The following is a 20,155-nucleotide window of genomic DNA, read 5'->3' as shown; positions in this document are numbered from 1 at the left end:
AGACAAAGCATTTCCTAATCCACTACACTTTCAAAAATAAATAAGCGTGAATCAGACTTCATTCTGAAATGCAACCAAAAGAACTGCTTTAATGCCCGTGCTTGTCACCACTGCAGACTCTTAGTCTTAAGCAGTTCTCATAGTGATTGCTAAGGTTTCCCATTAAAACACACTTTGTTTTCCAAGCCTCTGGGATGAGCCATGAAAGCCTCTCTGGAAGCATCAATATTCCCCCCTGCCTCTGTGCTTTCATTCACACAGATAATTGACTGGAAATACTGTTAAGGGAAATTGTGCCTCATGCCACCTTCTCTCTAGGGCCTAACCTCCAGATCTGCAGAAGAGATTAAGACGAGATGGCATGTCAGACGCAAATGGGGAGGGGTCTGTGGGAACATCCTTCACTGGCTGCTTGGATTGTTCATTCATTGTAATAAAGACATCATTGACATCTATAAGAGTTGAAGGTCCACATGGAAAAAAAAAACCCCTGGTCTTCAACCTGCTTCAGCGCACAGGCAGAAGCCAAGATGAGGAGCACATTAATAGGAAAGAGAGGGAGGCTGATCCTATTCACTGCAGAAAGAGATTTCCTGGAGACCATGGCCAGCCTTCCAACAGGAAAATCAACAACTGATGGGAACTTGCGGGTAGAACTCCAAGGCAATGCTCTTGGAAGCACTCCTGCTCACAGTGAGTGAGACTACCATTAAGTCTGGGGACATATGGTACAGGAAGTTCCCTCATTCTCTCTTGTATCTTTAAAGGAATCTCACCTTTACCAGTCAACACCCACTGTCACAACTCCTGTAGCCATAGAACTATCTAAACGTCTTCCGGCCTATCCATTCCCTACGTGTGCATAGGAATCAGGGGGAATCAGTTCAACGTAATAAGAATAGTTTCTTCTGTATGAATGGGGAAAAATAGATGGAGTCTGATAAAATTTTGATAGGGTTCTTCTTACTAGTGACTCTGAAAGTGCCTTTCCAAGGAGAACGTGGAGAGAAAGCAGCTTCTCATTGCGAAAGCTGTGCACCGAAGTGGTGAGCTCCAAGTGCCAGAGGTCCCAGTGTGGTTTGGTTAACTGGGAGCCATAGAGCCCACATGGGCAGCGAACTCCTCATATGGCCTGTGACTGGGAACGACCCGCAGCTCTGTTCCTTCTTCTTTCTGGTCCCTTTCATACTCCTTAATTCTCTGGCCAACTTCATTTTCCAAAGTACATAAAAACCGTTAGAGCTGTAGGAAATAGCTCACTGGTCTTTCAATTTAAATGGTCCTGGCAAGTTTCAGGATTTTCCTAAATCCTTTTAATATGTAAAACACAGAGCAATCTTGATAACATTATTATGTTGGGAACTGAATCCTCCCTCTTGGGGAAAGGTCTTATTTCTTATAACTTTAAAATATTAATCTTTTAAAAATAGTATCTAAAATAAATTAGATAAGCCCAGGCTAACATGCACATATGTGTGTGTTGCATATACATGGACAGAACTACACATGGATAAACAGCTCAGGTGTTCAGTCACCAAACCTTAGCAAAATGACGTTTTCAAATGAGGACAGTCTCACCTGATTGCCACAAATCTTAATCATACAAATCTGATATGTCTATCTGTTTCTTTATCTCTATGAAAATTAAGAGAAACATGTGTAGGGGTGGAGAGCTAAGCAGAGATTACGGAGGCACACAGAAAAGAGAAAGCAGAGAAGAGGCCATCTTTCTGCCCGACTCAACAGAAAAGAGAAACTGCATACAGCAAGGGATGATTTATAGGAATGCTACATAGCTCAGACACATTGTGAATGCTCTGTAATACTACAATAACGTGCCTGACAAGGATGACATTATTGAGTTGAAAAACAATGTTTTATTCGTCTCACCTGTGCCTCAGGCCATACTACCTTTCCCATCAATGCCATCTATTCCTTCACAGAGCACTAATATTCAGTGAGTTCGGAAGAGTCATGACTTGGTTTGAATTTGAAAAGAAAAGAAAAGGTTTTAGGCTAATTTGAGGTATCAGGTCAAGACAAGCATTATATCTTTTGATTTTGTTTTTCTTTTTTAAGAGATGGAATTTCCTGAAAGGGAAAATGGTTTTAAATACAAGAACGGACATCTTGAAAATATGCCACCATGTCATGGGAAATTATGTCACAAGTCTTTTTTTATGTTACAGGATAAGGAAGAAGACATATAATAGACAAGGACTTATCTCTAAAGAGAAATGCCAGAGCCTTTCTGGTTATGGAGGAAAAGCAGAGAGAAATACAATAAGTGCAAAGCTTTTTGTTGAGGATGGTGATGTCTAATTCTAGCTTCTTTGCAAATGCAGAGTTGAACATGAGGGTAAGAAATGCTAGAACAGCCAGTTTCATTTGGGAAAGTCCAAAGGCATTCTGTTCAGGAACCCAGCTTCTCTGGTATACTGAAAGATGTCCCGTAGTGGGGGCCCTTGAGGCCCTACTCTGATCCTTTCAGTATCATTCTACTGTGCCCAATCTCTACATGTTGTGTGCTTTGCAGCAGTCTGTGTCCTTTCCTTCTTCAGTGGGTTGCATCTGAGATGATGCAAAGGTGCCTGGAACAGTATAGTTGCTCCAGAGAAGCTACAACACTCCATGGTTTGCTACTTTGGTTGGTCTTTGGTTTTTTGAGACAGAGTTTCTCTATGTAGTCTATGCTGTCCCGAACTCTCTTTATCGACCAGGCTTGCCTCCGTCTCAGAAATTCCCCTGCCTCTGTGTCCCTGAGTTCGAGGATTAAAGGTGTGCACCACTGTCCCCTGCTGGATGACCATTCTTTTTTTTTTTAATTTTATTAATTTATTCATATTACATCTCAATGGTTATCTCATCCTTTTTATCCTCCCATTCCTCCCTCCCTCCCATTTTCCCCTTACTCCCCTCCCCTATGACTATGATTGAGGGGGACTTCCTCCCCCTCTATATGCTCATAGGGTATCAAGTCTCTTCTTGGTAGCCTGCTATCCTTCCTCTTGGAGGACCATTCTTAATAAATGTACCACTTGTGGAACAGCCTTTGGCTTGAGGGCCACTTTCAGAAAGACTAAGGGATTTGATACATGAAGTGGTTCTTCGTGGAGATGCTATAAATGGATCTTATATCTGAGACAGCATGCAAGACAGATAAGAATAAACACTGTATCATAGAGGTGTGTGACAAGGCAAGCCACGACAGGCTCTGGTCATGTTATGATGACCTATGGCACCTATGTTTAATCAGAAAATAAACAGCTAGAAAGGAATATACTGACTTTTGTAAAAAATCAAGCATTTAGCATTTGGGAGGCATAAGGAAAAGAATAGTTATAAAGATTCTGAAATTATGTGATTGTTGCTAAGTAACATGGACATAGTGAGGACAGAAAATGGCAGACTACAGTCAGCCCATTACCAACTTAGAGGAAGAGGCAGACTTAAGAAGGCCTCCAAGACAAATTCAAATTATGACTAAATACAGGGCCAGTTAACAGGACATAGGATCATAACAAAAGAATGAAATTGCAACCGACTTATCTTTTACTGTTGTGTTGGCCTTCCAGTAGGGTAGGAGTGGAAGCTAGAGAGACAAGTTATGAATATGTGATAAATGCAATGAAAACTTCATAGCCACAGATTTGTTAGAATCTCTTAGCTTATCAAAAATATAACTATCTATTCCTGGTTAAGATGGCCTACATGGAAAAGAGCTATCCCACTGGCGAAGGATTCCAGAACAAATTGCCTTTAGGATCTGATCAGTTCATATCATCATAAACTGGGAGAGTGTCCTGGCATGAATCTTGAGGGGAAATATGCTGAGATGAGGATAAAGTATTCTGACTGAGGGCTTAACTTCCTAGGAAAGGCTCTTGGAGCTGGGCTTGATGTTTCTTTAATGGTTCTTGGCCTTTCAGTTGTAAAAAACAATGATCCACATCAGGTGATGTGGAAATACTGGACTTGACTTGGCACAAGTTGGGAGAAAAGAGAATAAGGCTTGGAAAGTGGATACACTTATGGAACTGAAATATGAACTCTCCCTGCAATAGTTGGGGTTTGCTAGAGGAATACAACTGAGCTATATATACATACATATTTCATATATGTGGACTTATTAAATCAGCTTACAGCGCATGGTGGAAATAGTAGCAAAGCTGTCTAATATCTCAGGGACTAAGAACTCAGCAGTCACTGGGCCCCTGAGCCTCTGTACCTCCACATCAGGAGCAGCCCCATGATGACTGTCTTACACTAGAGAGGCAGAGAGTGCAGGAGTTGCTCACTTCAAAAGAGTGGATACCTCAACATTCCCAATCCTGTGTGGAAGATCTGTGGGGCTCCTAGAGAGCTGCTGGTACTCAGTCCGTTTCGGAAGCCTGAAAATACCAGTTTTAAATCATCAAAGGAACGAACTACAGCAGGAGTAAAAGGCTGCATTAACTTGGTTTTGAGAGGAAAGGCCACTTGGGGCAAATGAGAATAATCATCTTGTGTGTGTCTTTTTGTCTGGTGCTCACAGAAGTTGCTACCCTCACTTGGAATGGGTCTTCTCTATGACTTAGGGCAACTAAGACACTTCCTTAAATGAGGCCCCCTAACTGATTAATTTTAAATTATGGCAAGGTGACCTTTAAAACCAATCACCAACCCCCCAACACTAGTTGACTGCTTGGGAAAGCCTACAGAGCACTAGTTAGTCCTGAAGCCAATAAATAGCATGTAGTGGGGTGGATCTCCCATATCATCCACAATCCTATAAGGGCTGTCTTCTGAAATCTAGAACCAATAACTCAGGCCAGGTTGGGGCACTGGCTTCCTTAGTAATGATCAATACTGGCATGAGGGATTCTAGTGGGAACTGGAACTTTAACCCTTAGAGAAAACAGAGACTGACTCTGTTATCTCTTTAGGAGACAAAAAGCTGGTTTGGACGTAGTTGATTACACTGGATACCCTTCATCCTAGAGAAGAAAAAAATATTTCCTTTCTCAGGGTTAAAATAAGAACATGATTGTGTCTCTTGATAACAGCATATCCTGGATATCTGTGTGAATGCTGTCAATAGAATTTTACCTTACCATATGTGATGTGTGAAACAGCAATTTTAACAATTTTCCTAATGATGAACTCCTACAGCAATTGTAAATATGTGATGACCACTCCTTAAACAGTTGTCTTCTTCTCTCCATCAGACTATTAGCTGAACAACAGAAGGACCACATAAGGGTGACTTTAAAGTTGAGGTTTGGAAAGGGAACTTGTAAGAATCAGTTTGGGACTTAGGACACATTGGCAATAGGGATTTCAACTTGTCACATTGAAACTCTTGGAAATGTTTTTCTGAAAAAAATATAATATTCAGTTAGGATTTTGAAAAAGCCTCAAAGTTCATAAAATTGAAGCACAAAGTGGCATGTCATGAAATCTGATGGCCAGAGCCTAAATCTTGCCATGCCTCATTAGGCCTTGGCATTTACATCCTAGCTTATGATGCTCTGGTGAAGAATGGGTCTTTGGGCTTCTACAGAAGGCAGCCAGTGGTCTACAGATTCTGGAAATGCAAAGGACTTTATGGCCAACCATCCTCCCCTAGCCTCTGCCTCACATCCAATGAGTCACTGATAGAGAAATGAAAGAATATCTCCACAGCATAAACCAGAAGCTCAGTGGTCTATATTTTGCATCTGAAATGGGCTGAGATGGACTTTTCTGATGTTGGATCATTGCTCTCCCCGCCCTTACCCATATCTTACTCCGTTATCAAACGTTTTGGGTAGTGCATTTAAATCCCATTTGCTGTGCTACTTCTGGATGACTTGGATCTAGAATTCCCCACGCTGAGTGTGGCTGTCTCTAACAGGGCATGAACACCACAGTGTCCCAGGCCAACTGAGCTGAGGATAACAGTATGGAACTGGTGCCTGCATCAGGACAAATACAACAGGACAATGTTGGACAATTTGTATCTCAATCAGTGCAGCCACCAGGCCAGACCATAATAGTAATAGACTCTCAATGACCAACATGCAGCTCAGAGAAGAAACCATCTCCTGTAAGGATAACCAGAAGTTGGAGATAAAATAATAATACAGAATTTTCCAAAAGGGGACTATGTACCAAAATATACAAAATGTACTATACAAAACCTCAGGGGCAACTAAATATACTGAAATGCAAGAAAGAAGGTATTTCTAGACAACTTAGGTTAAAGTAATATTGAATTCAATTATTTTTTTTTTCACTTCTGCAAAGATGTAAGTTTTAAGTATAAACTTTCATAAGTTATGGTTTTTCAAAGGAATTTCTCCCACTGAAAAGAACGGAAGGAGATAATGAGTTCATCCCATTAATAGAAATGAGAGGGAAAACATAGGTTTAAATAGTAAAATGCCTGTAGTAAAACAAACAAACAAACAAACAAACAAAACAAAAAACTGGTTAGGGTAGAGGAGTTTTAACGCAGACCATGGCTGTTCTGGCAAGAGACCACACCCGAAGATCTTCTAGGTCTGTGTGATCTGGCTGGAATGGTGACAGAGGAAAGTAGACCTGAGTTCAAGGCTAGCCTGGTATAAAGCAAGTATCAGGTAAAGAAAAGCTGAGGTCCAGGTGTGGCGGTACATGCCTTAATCACAAACATTGAAGGTAAAGTGGGTTTGTAGAAGGAAGCACCCATGTTTCAAAATGATCTCTAATGGTGTACCAGAAAAAGGAAGTGATGAATCAGAGACTATTGAATAGAATAGGATATATCCAACTCTCAGAAGATGAGAGAGGAAAGGGAAGCTACATAAAGGGCAATGCAGAGAGATGAGAGGGACAGAAGGGTGGGAGGAAGGGAAGAACAGAAGGAGGGAGTTTGAGAGACAGATTGCAAAAAAAGAACTCAGGTGAAGACTCATTGAGCCAGAGAATGAGAGAGGAGCCAGAAGATTAGAAAAGATTTCTGGAGTTACTTTGAGGCCAAGCAGAGCAATTCAGAGGCTGAGAGAGAAAGCAGATTGAACAAGTCAGCTGGGAGAGAAGTTGGAGCCAGAACAGCTGAATTGACCATCCAACCCAGAGTTCAGTAAGAACTAGAACAAGTGAGCTTTTGAAGCAGTAAGTCTCAGAGGCTGAAACATTCTAGGCCTAGGTTAGATCGTATCGAGGCTAGAAGCTTCCAGGACTAGGCCTAGGCTAGCAGACAGAGGTGGTAAGCCTCAGAAACAACAATTAAAACAGGAGAATAAATGTCTCCTTTACAAGTTAGTACAGAAGAGCACTCAAAACAAGTGCCTAATCAAATTTTGTCCAACTCAAATTATTGTAAACTCTGGAAACAATACAGACTTAGACAATGAAGACAAGAATGCCAATTCATTGACACCACCTCCTTTATTGGTAGAACTTGCCACTGAATAGGCCTACATGCCTCCCAGAATCTTCTGAGCAAGACTTTAGTATCTGCATGGCATAATATATTTGGTAAAGGCCTTGTTTACTTCCTGGATGAGGACTTTACTAACATAAAACAATTGAGAGTTCTGATGAGCCAACCTAGTCAAATGTTTTACATTTATTCATTTGTATACGTAGGTGGGCATATGTGTGCCATGGTACAGGGCACAAGGACAACATGTGAGAGTGGATTCTGTCCTTCCACCATGTGGGATCGAGGGATCAAACTCAGAGCATCAGGCTTGGTTGGAAGCTCTTCTATCTGCCTAACCATCTCTCCACTTATCCACCCCCAACTTAATTCTGACAAACTTTTCTTTGTATTAGAATTGCTTACAGTCACTCTTAAAGGGGATTCAGGGACCTCATTTCATCCCAAAGGGTCAGGATGACTGCATCACAGTAAAGCCTATGTACAGATGGCTGTGTTCTCAAGCAAGTTTCTATACAAAACAAAGTTTGAGAAGTCCGGCCAGATTTTGCCTAGTTTTGAAGTTCAGTCTTGCATTCTTCATCCCTCATCCTTGAGCCGGGGAGCCTTACTTGACTTCTTCCTTCCCTCAGTCCTATTATCCTGATTTATTTCATCACAGGATGTGGCTAAGCAACTCCTCCACAGCCTTCGTTTGCAGTGTGATGTCACACGTGACAGTGAGCTACTGTCACTCTACCCTTGGCTTATGTTAAATGTTGAGCGTGTGTGTCTCTAACATCTCCCCCGTGGGTGGCCTGTGTCCCTTCTGCTCTAAGGAGCACATTGCCTCTCCCACGTGGACATTGAATAGTGTAGGGAACTCTTAGCTCCACTCAGAACATGATTGTTTTGCCAGACTTCCCTTCAGATAAAGTGAGTTGGCCTTGGAGGCTGCTCTGTGACCTCCAGCCTAGTTGGAGTCATTTCTGAACAAACATTTGGCTGTCCCCTTGATCACTGGCAATGGAGGAAACCTTGACTCTCAAAGTTAAAAGCCCAATATTATATGAAATCTAAAGTTGCCACAATCACATTTCAGTAACATCCCCAAATAACTCCACTACTTCAAAGATATTTGAGGTAAAGTCATAGTCTTTAGGATTTTGTCCTAAACTGTACTGTCTTCGGCTTGTACCTTACTTGATAAGTAGGAATCACAAAATAATACTTCTAGCTTCTTTACTGTAAATACAATTCAAAGATTAAAAAAATTAGACCAAAAAGCTATACTTTTAAGTCATTCCAAACTCAAACGTTATATATATATATATATAAAGCTTTTTGGTTTAATTTTTTCATTCATCCTGCCTTGTATCAAAACACTTGGTGGTTATTTCAAAAGATGTGAATTTTGCCCAGTGGAGTAATATATGTGGCATAGTAAAGAGGTGTTTTATCGACCATGTCTGTATGAAGGGATATAATTACAATAGTCTACATTTTTCCTAATTCTCTTGATCATATTAGCATCATAGAGTTCTAAGTAAGACTACACGTATGTAGAAAATATTCACTCCCTTTTAACATCTCACACCTATTATGGCCTAGATTAATGCTTGTATGTATATAAATAGACCAAGGATAACTAAGTTTTATAAAGAGGAATCTGAATACAGATTTGAATAAAGGTAGACTCATTTTCTTAAAAATTGTATTTTAAAATTAAATCATATTGACATCTGTAACTGGCTATTCATTCTATAAATAACTCCAATTTAGTTGTTCTTTTTCATCATGTGTGTATGTGTGTGTGTGTGTGTGTGTGTGTGTGTGTGTGTGTGTGTGTGTGATATGTGTGTGTATGTGTACTTTTATGTGTGCAAGCCTGGGGGACAGAAGACAACTTAGAATGTTAGTTCCCAACTTCTACCTTGCTTGAGACAAGATCTTTTCAATGTTTGCCCCTGTGTATGCCAGGTGAGCTGGCACAACCTGCAAGCCTCTGGGCATCCTCCTGCCTCCATCCACCCCTCACCCCCAATCTGGCTGGAGGGTTGCTGGCATTTCATGTGCTGTGGGGATTTGTTCTGAGATCCTCTCACTTCTGCAGCAGATGCTTAACCACTCAGCCATCTCTCCAGTGCCACTATTTCATTGCTAGAGTTTGTTTCCAATTTTCCATTATTAGAGTTGATATTATATAAAATACCCATATACATTTATACGTGCCAAAGAAATTATGATAAACTACCCTCTGTTCATGCCTGACTCAGAGCCAATGAGCAATTGATGCAGAAGATAGAAAACTTTCCTTGGTGCAAATTGAAAGCTCTGAGGTCTAATTTTTGCCTCTGAGTCCCTGCAGAATCAGGCTGTGTGTTTAACTGCTGTTGTTTTGATGCTTGGTCAACCTTACAAGATATTACCAAATGGCTCTCTAAAATCTTCAGGACTTACGCTGAAGGGTAGAATACTGAATCTCAATAAGTCTGTTTCTCGGTGGCTTTTCCAATCATAGTATCTTAATGTTGCCAGATTTCTTGTCAATATGATGGCCCAGAATATATCTCTCTGTGACTTGAATTTTCATTTTCCTGACTAGTGAAGTTAAACATGTTTAGTTACATTGATCTGTCACTGTGTTTCATCAGAACAGACTCTTCAAATTTCCCTTATTTGTGAAAATTCTTTACCAATTATAAGTTCTGTCTTAATTCCCTTGTAAACATTATAAATATTAAGTACCATTCTACAACCTGATTTTTATTTTATTTTGGTTTTTTGAGATAGTGTTTATCTGTGTAGCCATGGATGTCCTGGAACTCACTCTGTAGACCAAGCTGATTTGGAACTCAAAGAGATCTACCTGCCTCTGCCTCCCAAAGGCATGTACCACCATGCCCCGCTACATCTTGATTTTCTTTTAACTCTTTGATTCAAGGACCAAGATATGACTCAGTTTTTAACAGTATAGGTCACCAAACATTCTGACCCTAATTTGATCCCTGTAATTCATAGTGGAAGGAGAGAACTGATCTTTGCAAAATGTACTCTGACCTTGATATGCATCCGCATGCGTGTGTGCTCCTACACAATACACACACGTATCCCTCCATACACACACCCCACAAAATAAATAAACAAGTAAATAAATAAACGTTAAAACTCTTGGTCCAATCATAGTATAAATACTGTCCCTCAGTATTTGGGGATCTTATGACTTACGAGACTTGTATTACTCCATGAAAAGAAAAGTTACCGTTTTTTCCCTAAAATACGTACAATTAAATCAGCATTTATTCTGTGATGGTAAATCTCAACTGTGAGGTTGATGGGATCAATAATCACCTGGGAGATGAGCCTCTGGGTGTGTATATCTAGGAAATATCTTTACAAGGTTGACTGAGGAGAAAAGATTCACTCACTTCAAGTAATACTGTTGCCTGAGCTTAGATCCTACACTGAGTAAGAAAGGGAATGAGAGCCAGGACCTGTGGCACATGACTTTAATCCCAGCACTCGGGAGGCAGAGGCAGGCAGATCTCTGTGAGATCAAGGCCAGCCTGGTCTACAAAGGGAGTGTAGGACAGCCAAGGCTACACAGAGAAATTCTGTCTTAAGAAACAAAACAAATAAACAAACAAACAGAAAAAGCAAAAAAAAAAAAAGTGAGAAGAAATCTCATGGTAGTTTGTTTTTCTGGTTTGGTTTGGTTTTGCATAGATTCATGGCCCATTTTAACTAGTTGATTTGTTTTCTTGATTCTTTGTCTTATGAGATTTTTCAATGTTCTAAGAATTAATTCTCTTCAAGTGTGTAGCAGACAGACTCTTTCCAACTCTATGGGCTTCTGCTTTACTTGGTTGATTGTTTCTTTTGCTGCACAAAGCTTTTTAGTTTTATGAGATTGATCTGTCAACTGCTGGGCTTAATTTCTGAGTGAAATAATCGGTCAATTCTGATCCAAAATAAGCTGGATCTTGTAGGGTCTTGCCTATGCTTTCTTGTAGAAGTTTCCGCCTTTATGGTTTCACACCAAGGTCATTGTTACATTTGCAGTTAATTTGTGAGCAGAGTAACAGACATAGTGCTAAGTTCATCCTTCTGTACGTGGAGGCTCAGTGTTCTCATCCCTAGTTGTTGAAGATGGCATCTTTTCTAGGATCAGGAAAATAGCTGATAAAAAATAATAATGAACATGCTGGGCAAGGGAACCCCAAGTTACTGTTGGTGGGATTGCAAAGCGATATAACCACCCTGGAGAACACTCAGAATCTTAAAAGTAGACATAGACTATGACCACTCTGCCACATATGCCTCAAGGCCTCAATAGATACTTGCTCAGCCATGTTCAGTGCTGCTCTATTCACAATAGCTAGGAAGTGGGGGGAAAAAACCTAAATCTTCCTCACCTGATGAATGGATAATGGAAATGTGATCCATATACACAACAAAATACAATATATTCCGTTGTAAAGAAAAATGAAGTTGTAAAATTTGCAATGTGTTAGTCATGATCCTTTAGAGGAACAGAACCTATAGAATGAATCTATGCAGGAGAACAGGGATGTATTAGACCGGGTTCCAGGTTGTGGTCTAAGTAGTTCAACAGTGGCTATCTACCAGTGAAAGTTCCAAGGATCTAGTAGTTTTCCGGTCACTGAGGCTGGATATCTCACTAGTCTACAGTGTACTCCTGGATCCCAAAAAAAGTAAGATCCTATGCCAGTGAAGGAATGGACTTGCTGGAGAGAGGGAGAGCAATCAGGCAGAGAGAGTAAGCTTCCTCCTCCAAGTCTTTTATATAGGCTTCTAATAAAAATGCCTGGGGGCAGATTAAAATTTTGTCTTCTCACTTCAAAGATCCAGATTGGAAGTGGGTCTTCCCACTTCACATAATTTAATTAAGGAAAAAAAAATATCCCTCACCAGTGTGCCTAGGCATTTGAGTTTTAATTAATTCCAGATGTAGTCAAGTTGACAGCCAAGAACAGCTATCACATATAGAGAAATGACGAGACCAGAAAGTATTAATTATACTGAGTAAGGTAACTCAGGCCCGGAAAGACAAATGCTACTTGTTCTCTCATATTTGTTGATCTTGGCTTTGGATATTTAGACAAGAGCAAGGTGATGTGGTTATTAAGAGTAACCACAGAAACCTGAAAAGGAAATTGCAAAAATGGGGAGGAGAGAGAGTGGTAATGTAGCCCCTATCACTGAAGACACCACACTTTTAACAGAGGACTTAAAACAATTGAACTAGACCTGATAGAGAAGCCTCCTCCCTAAGGACTAGTTTCACAGTATCTAAAGGTACTATGGACACTGCTTAAGGAGAAAGGTGATCAAAAGTCCTACCCAGCTGTGAAGACAGCCTTAGGGGATCTCTATTGCTGCAAATAAAATGCCATCACCAAAGCAACTTGGGGGAAAGGGTTTGTTTCAGCTGCTAGCTCTCAGTTCACACTCTTATCACTGAGGGAAGTCAGAGCAGGACCCTTGAGGCAGGGTCTAGGAATCAGGAACTGAATCAGGGGCCATAGATAAAGTTAATAAATAAATTCATTAATTAATAAAAGAATATTGCTCAGTAACTAGTTCTTCACATTGGCTCAGCATCCTCTCTTATACATCCCTGGAGCACCTGCCCAGGGATGGCACTCCTCAGGGATCTGGGCCTTCCCACATCCAACATTTATTAAGAAAATGACCCACAAACTTGGGCCAATCTTATGGAGGCAGTTTCCTAATTAAGAATCCCTCATCCTAAATGGCTCCAGTTTGTGCTAAGTTGACATAACTAACCAACAAAGCCTACGAACCGCATCAATGACCAGCCTGAGCAGACATCTCCAATGGTGCGACAGTGGCGCCTTCACCTTAGGGGCAGCAAATAACTGAACTTCAGTTTAATTGATCTTAAGGCCTTCTCAACAGGAGGAGATTTAGGACTGGTACTCTAAACCTCCTCATGTAGGAGAACTTCCTACTGCCTCTTTCCTAAGCCAGTATAATTTCCAATGCTATTTTTAAATAATTTTCCATGTACCCACAGATAATTAACTTGTACCCCTCAAATAAACTTCTTTTTGCAGTAGATGGATGCCACTGAGAAAGGTATAACTGGCTAAAGTGAAAACAGGTGGACCACTGGGTGCCCAGACCTAATTAGTACATTCACAACACAAGGGCAATGCTTACAACTCAGCAAAATGTGTGGTGGTGGGGTTGAAAGATTGCTAACAACCAGAGGACAGGAACGCCCCCCTGAGAGATGGGGCCTTCTATACAAGACAGGGAGGCTACAGCCATGGGATCTCAATGATGTGGTGCTCTAAACAAGGCCCCGGTTGACATGCCATGGTGGATAGAGGAGTTCTCACCAGGCTCCAGCCCTGGATGAAAGCTTACCGGCAATCAATGCTGAGAGAAGGAAAACCAGTCTTCTCCATGGATAAGGCCCCTGATGGGTTCTCCAGTTCCAAGTGGTCAGTGCTAAACACTGTACATATGAGGAGTAACTCTAAATGGACTCAGTAGAATGAAAATATATGCATGCATCTCTACTTACACATGTGTGCATGCACACACACACACACACACACACACACACACACACGTGCATATAGAGTTAACGAGGTCAAGAATTTGAGAGTGAGTAGGTAGGCACAAGGAAAGTTGGAAACGGGAGACAGAGGGATAGAAGTAATATAAATATGTACTCATGAATAAAATTCTTAGGAAAATTACATTTTTATTTTTGAGGGAGAGCGTGAGCTGAGCATAAGCATTCACTGCCCTCTTCCTGTCTTCAGAGCTGTGTGAACCCCCTGCGGCCTGACTTCCCTCTAACAATGAATTACGAGCTACCATGCCCATCCCTCTTCAAGTTGTTTCTATCGGGACATGTGATCACAGCCGCAGGAAAGTGACAATCCTCTTTATGCCTCAGGGACTTACTGTTTGATTTGGTTCATTTGGGGTCAGTTTTTAATGCTCCCTGTGTGGATGGATAATGAATTGTCCAGCACTACTTGCTGAATACTTCACACCTTTGTCATTGTTTGTGAAGGATATTCTGGTATGTCCCAAACGCTCACTACAGGCTTGTTTCTGGGCTGTGCTTTCTGTTTTCTTGATATGTTATTTTCTGTGAGCTCACATGAGTAATGGAAACTTGAAACATGACAAAAATATTTTAACCTAAGTTCCCCAACGAAATACTTAGCTCCTACTTTTCACTTAAAGGTACTTGGTGAGAGCGTGTAGTGTAGTGTACTACAGGCTTTAGTTCTGATGTCCTGGGTTAATCACAGCTGGCCAGAGGCCACCAACATGTGCTTAACTACTCTCTGTTTCAACACCTTTGTCTATAAATGAAGCAGAAAAATAGTCCTCTGCCTGCCAATAATGCATTTCTTTACTTATTTCCTTCCCTTCACATTCCTACTTAGAAGCTGTAACTACTTAGATAATTCATGTATTACCTTATACAAATAAGACTGTATGATAAGTCTAACTACTTATCTTCTATAGTACCTGATACATTAAATGGAGCATTCATACATGTGTAACAAATGGAAATATATAGATTATTATATTTGTAGTAATAGGAATATTTTTTAAAAAGGAATTGGGCTGGGCATGGCCACACATGCCTTCAGTCCTAATATGTGGCATGTAAGTGGATTTCTATGACTTCAAGGCCAGTCTGCAGTGGCCTTGCAGTGAATTGCAGACCAGCCAAGAGCTGCTGAGTGAGACCCCTTTCCCAAAACTTTCAGAAGTCCTAACAGATTTGCCATAAATGTGTATGTCACAGTTTTGGAATGTTCTCATATATTTTTGAGTCCTGCATCTTTCCACTCATAATATATGTCATTATGACATGCCACATAGTTTTACACTGCTGATAGAAAAATTTGGTTGACAATGGCATCACTTTTTTTGATTACAGTACTATAATAATTCAAAAGGTTTGGGTTTCCTTTTCTTGAATTTGTTAAAATTAAATGGGAATTTAACTAAAGGATCATCAAACATGAGGAAATGTGCAATATTGCTATAACATTTTAATCACTTAGTAGCCATCCTTTTCTGGTAAATTATAAAAAAGAAAGTCATTAATATAATACCTAATATGTTTTTCTATGACAAGCAAATTAGGTGAAAGGTTGAATTTTCATATTCTCTCTACTACTACTGTGGCCTTCGATCTTAGGGAAACAAGCCTTTCATTGGATTTCCTTGCTTCCTGCTTCCCAACAGGATGTGCTCAGGTACTTTAACAATGCTACTAAGTAAATGGATCATTGTTTTTCATAGTTATTTATCATTCATTGTAAATATCAAAGTAAAATCTAGTAACGATTTTAAGGATTAAATCAAATTAAGTTTAAATAGGCCAAATTTAATGAAATCAAAATTTATTTCTAAGCATTGGGATTCCTAAAATGAATGTGATCTTCACAAAGTTCTCGTTTTAATTCAAAATCCACTGCCAAGATCAAAGCAAATGTTACTTGTGTTTAATAAGAACACAGTGGCATTTCATCAAAGTAAATGGGTGAAGATTATACAGCCAACTCTGTCACCTGACTAATTAGAGATCTGTCAATATCATTAACATCTGCATTCCTGCTGACTCCTGAAGCACATAGCACTTCTTGGCTGGCCTTTCCTGGTCCTCTTTCTCTTTCATCAGTCTAGTGGGTCCTGTTGACTAATGTTGCCTGCCTGTGCCAAACTGTGAGTCTACCTGAAGTCCAAGATACTAAACGAAAGCAAAAACAAAGATTTATCAAAAGATGAAAAGAAATTTGACTTTAACTAAGTACCCAGTAATCATGTTAGCCCAATACAAATTATTGGGGGAAAATCTGTTTCATTCTTTTTTTTTTTTTTTTTTTTTCTTCTTATCATGAAATAGGTGACCAAAAGTAACTTAAAAAGGGTATGGGGGTTATTTTAGCTTACAGTTCCAGGGAGAAGGAATCTATAATGATAGGAATGTATAACAACAGGATCAGGAAGCAGTGAGATCATGTGTCTCTCACACACAGGAAGCAGAGAGGGAGAGCAGGAAGCCGGGCAATGCTATGTCCTCACAGCCTGACTCCCAGTGACAAACTGCTTCCAGCAGGGCTTTACCTGCTAAAGACTTCCTCAAGCAGCGCCCCCTATGGGAGAACCATGAGATCAAATATGCAACTGTATGATATTGGAGGGGGGCATTTCTCATTTATAACTCATCAAACCCACATCTAACCTATTAAATTCCATTAGAAGGAAATGAAAGAGACAAATGTCCCCTTAGAATGATTCTTCATCCCCATCCTCTTACAAAGATCATTAAGAGACTAGAACCCAGGGGTCCAGACTCTGAATTCAACATGCTTTCTACATCACAGACCGGAGAAGATCCTCCATCTCTGCCTGGGCTTGCAACTCAGTTTCTATAGGTGTATTTATGGTCAAGTAAGGAAGCACTTGGAAATAGGACTCAAAGATATTTACATCACGAATAAACGGCACACTGTAGGTCACAGACAAGTAAATTGAAATCCAAACTAAATTAAGATCACATTTTGAAAATACTATGTCACTTTTCTGAGCTGTTAGGGTGTGTGTGTGTGTGTGTGTGTGTGTGTGCGCGCGCGCGTGGGTGGATGTGGGTATATAAAATACAGAAACAAGGCAGTATTTTAAGTATGCTATATACAACCATTTTCTGTTTTCATTTCAATCAGAAAACAATATCTAGAAAATATCTATTCTATGAAAGTGAATAAAAAGTTCTGAAATTATCCAAAGGACAATGATTGACCGCTGCCTCCATTGATTTCTGCCTTCTCTAGAACTCAATAGCATTTAAGTTTCCACCTTAAAGGAGTTTTCTCAGACAGTCATGGGGTAACGGCAATGCCTTCATTTGGATCAGGTTGTTAAGGCAGTGACTAAGTAGTTATTAAATTAATTTTACTTTCCAAATAACTCTTTGAAATTGAGATGTATTACAAAACAAACAATCATTGGCTAGATCTCCACAGTTGAGTGGAGAATGGAGACTGACTTTCACACGAACTCTGGTGCCCCATATTTGACCACATCCCCTAGATGGGGAGGCCTGGTGGCACTCAGAGGAAGGATAGCAGGCTACCAAGAAGAGACTTGATACCCTATGAACATATACAGGGAGAGGAGGTCCCCCTCAATCACAATCATAGGGGAGGGGAATAAGGGGAAAATAGGAGGGAGGGAGGACTGGGAGGATACAAGGGATGAAGTAACAATTGAGATGTAATATGAATAAATTAATAAAATATATATATAAAAGAAAATTAATTTTTAAAAATTAAAAACAAAACAAACAAAACTCCTGGAATTTTAGCATATTCTCTGAAAATTATACTAACAATGACAAAAGCAGTTTGATATGCTGTACCTGCATTTTCCATCTGGTAACTAACTTCTGCTACAGAAATTTCAAGCTCCCACATAAACACTACTAAATACAGAGCTGGGACAACATACTTACAATAACCTCTCTCTTGAGAGCTGCGACACTGTCAGAGAGGTTACACAACTTACAAAGTCGTACAATGCAGAGCAGCTTCATATTGGAGGTGTGCTTTGTTACTATGTCCACTGATCGTGGCACTCTAACTCAAGAAGTCTGCCCCGGCTCAGTGTCAACTTCTTGTCTTTTCTCTTAAGTGAAAGTCATACCTTTAAAAGCTTGAATTTTTGTGTGGATTTGAAGATAACTAGAACTTGAGAAAATAAATTAATAAGTATACTTCCTGACTTATATCTCTCTTTTAATCGCTGCTATCCAACTCTGACTCTTGCTATGTTGTTTTCACTTGTTTGGAACAGTGATAATCAAATTGTCTTAGTATTCTCGTGCCTGATTTTAACTAGTCTCAGCTTCAAGGTAGATTTTGTTTATCTTTCCTAATTATTTTCTGAAATAAGGTCAGATCTACCTTAGTTAGCTTTGGGGAAATGACATTGGTCAAGATTCTTGCTTAATTATTTATTTATGAATTCATGAATGTGTATTTTTATTTATCCTTGACATAGGGTCTCATCCTGGCCTCAAATCACCATGTAGCCAAAGTGACCCTGAATTTCCAATCATCCTACTTTACTTCCAAATACCTTACTTCCAAACATTTAGGAAAATAGAAGTGGGCTCCATGTCCAGATTATACAATCCTGGGATTAGACTCAGAGCTTCATGCATGTTTTTAAACATACACTATCCAACCTTACTTCTATCCCAATATCTCGTTATTTTAAACCTTAAACAACAGCACACCCAGACACATGCCAGCAGCCACAAGGCACTAACAAGCTCTATACACACAGAAGCCTATCTGCTACCATGCAACATGGTGCAAGTGGGCCATGGATACCCAATGACCTGCCTGCCATCATGCATTGCAGCTCAGAAGGAGGAAGACATCCAGAGGCCTGCCTGTTGCCTTGCCATGTGACAATGGCAGGGGAGGACACCCAGAGACCTGCCAGCTGCTCGGACCACCTGCAATGCTAGCCACTGCAATGTACAAGTATGTGGTAGACAGATTGGAGAAAAAGAGAAGCAGATTTGAGCATTGTGAAGGGAGGTGGAACTGAAGATGGGAGAGTAGAGAGGAAATCGTCTGTTGTGAGAAGTCTGCCCTCCACCTGAGGCCATGGTGAGGTTCCAGCACATGAGGCACTAAGGGCCATGTCTGAGTCCATGGCTGTGCAGCAGCAGGGGTCTCTGTCAATGTCCGTAGCTCATATTACCACTAAAACCCAGGTGGATGTCCCTGGTCTGGCCTGCTGTATGGAACCATGTTGATATCCAAGAGCTGTGTAGAGCTTTCCCCACCCTTCACTGGTTGCAGCACTTGCCAACTGGGCCCTGCACCTTGACTGTGCAGCACTTTGGAGCTGGCCTTGGAAGCATAGGTGCAGGTGAGCTGGCCCCGAGGGCATGAGAGCAGAAGAGTCAACCTTGCCCTCTGCCAGCTGCAAAACTGGGTGAGCTAGCTGGGGCAGTGCTGGAGAACTTTCCCTGGAGAGCTGGTGGGCTGACCAAATCAGCTAACACCTCAACCCAGATCCGTGGTTTCGAGTTGGCCTACCCCAAAATCTACCTCACCTATGAACTGCTAGAGTATATGAAAGGGTGGGTCCTACAGATCCAAAACTGAAGGATTTCCATAACACAGGGCAGCAACAGGATATCCAACAGGAGTCTGAGTGGCGTTCCTGTATTGCTGGTGTAACAGAAGCCAGATGCCTCGAACCAGACCAATGACTCATTGCAATGAACATTTGCAAGCAAAGAAGTGTGGATAAAAATGTATACTGTGGGACACGCTGTGACACACTACAGCTTCCATGACGAGATGTTTTCCATGCTTTGTGTTGTTTTGCTTCTTTGGGGGGCGGGGAAAGGGAGTTCAAGGGCAGAGGGCAGATACAAAGGAATGGGGTTATGAGTGAGATCAGAGTGCATGATATGAAGTGAAACTCACAAAGAATCAGTAAACGTTTTAGAAAGCTTAAAGAAAAGGAGTAAAATAGAAAGAATCAAGCAAAAAGAAAAATATAAGATTAGGTCCCTCTTACAAAGCACAGAAAAAAAAATTTTTTTAATTTTCCCTGGTAACTTAAGAAAGTGGAAGTTTCTATGCTGTGGGAGCAGAACTGTTTCGATTTCTCATACTCTGAGGAAGTTAAAAGCATGAAAGATTAATACACATTCTGTGATGGCATGTGTAT

The sequence above is a fragment of the Acomys russatus genome, chromosome 20 (genome assembly GCF_903995435.1).
Source record: "Acomys russatus chromosome 20, mAcoRus1.1, whole genome shotgun sequence".
In the NCBI taxonomy this organism is placed as follows: Eukaryota; Metazoa; Chordata; class Mammalia; order Rodentia; family Muridae; genus Acomys; species Acomys russatus.
Note: the sequence above shows the minus strand (reverse complement) of the source record.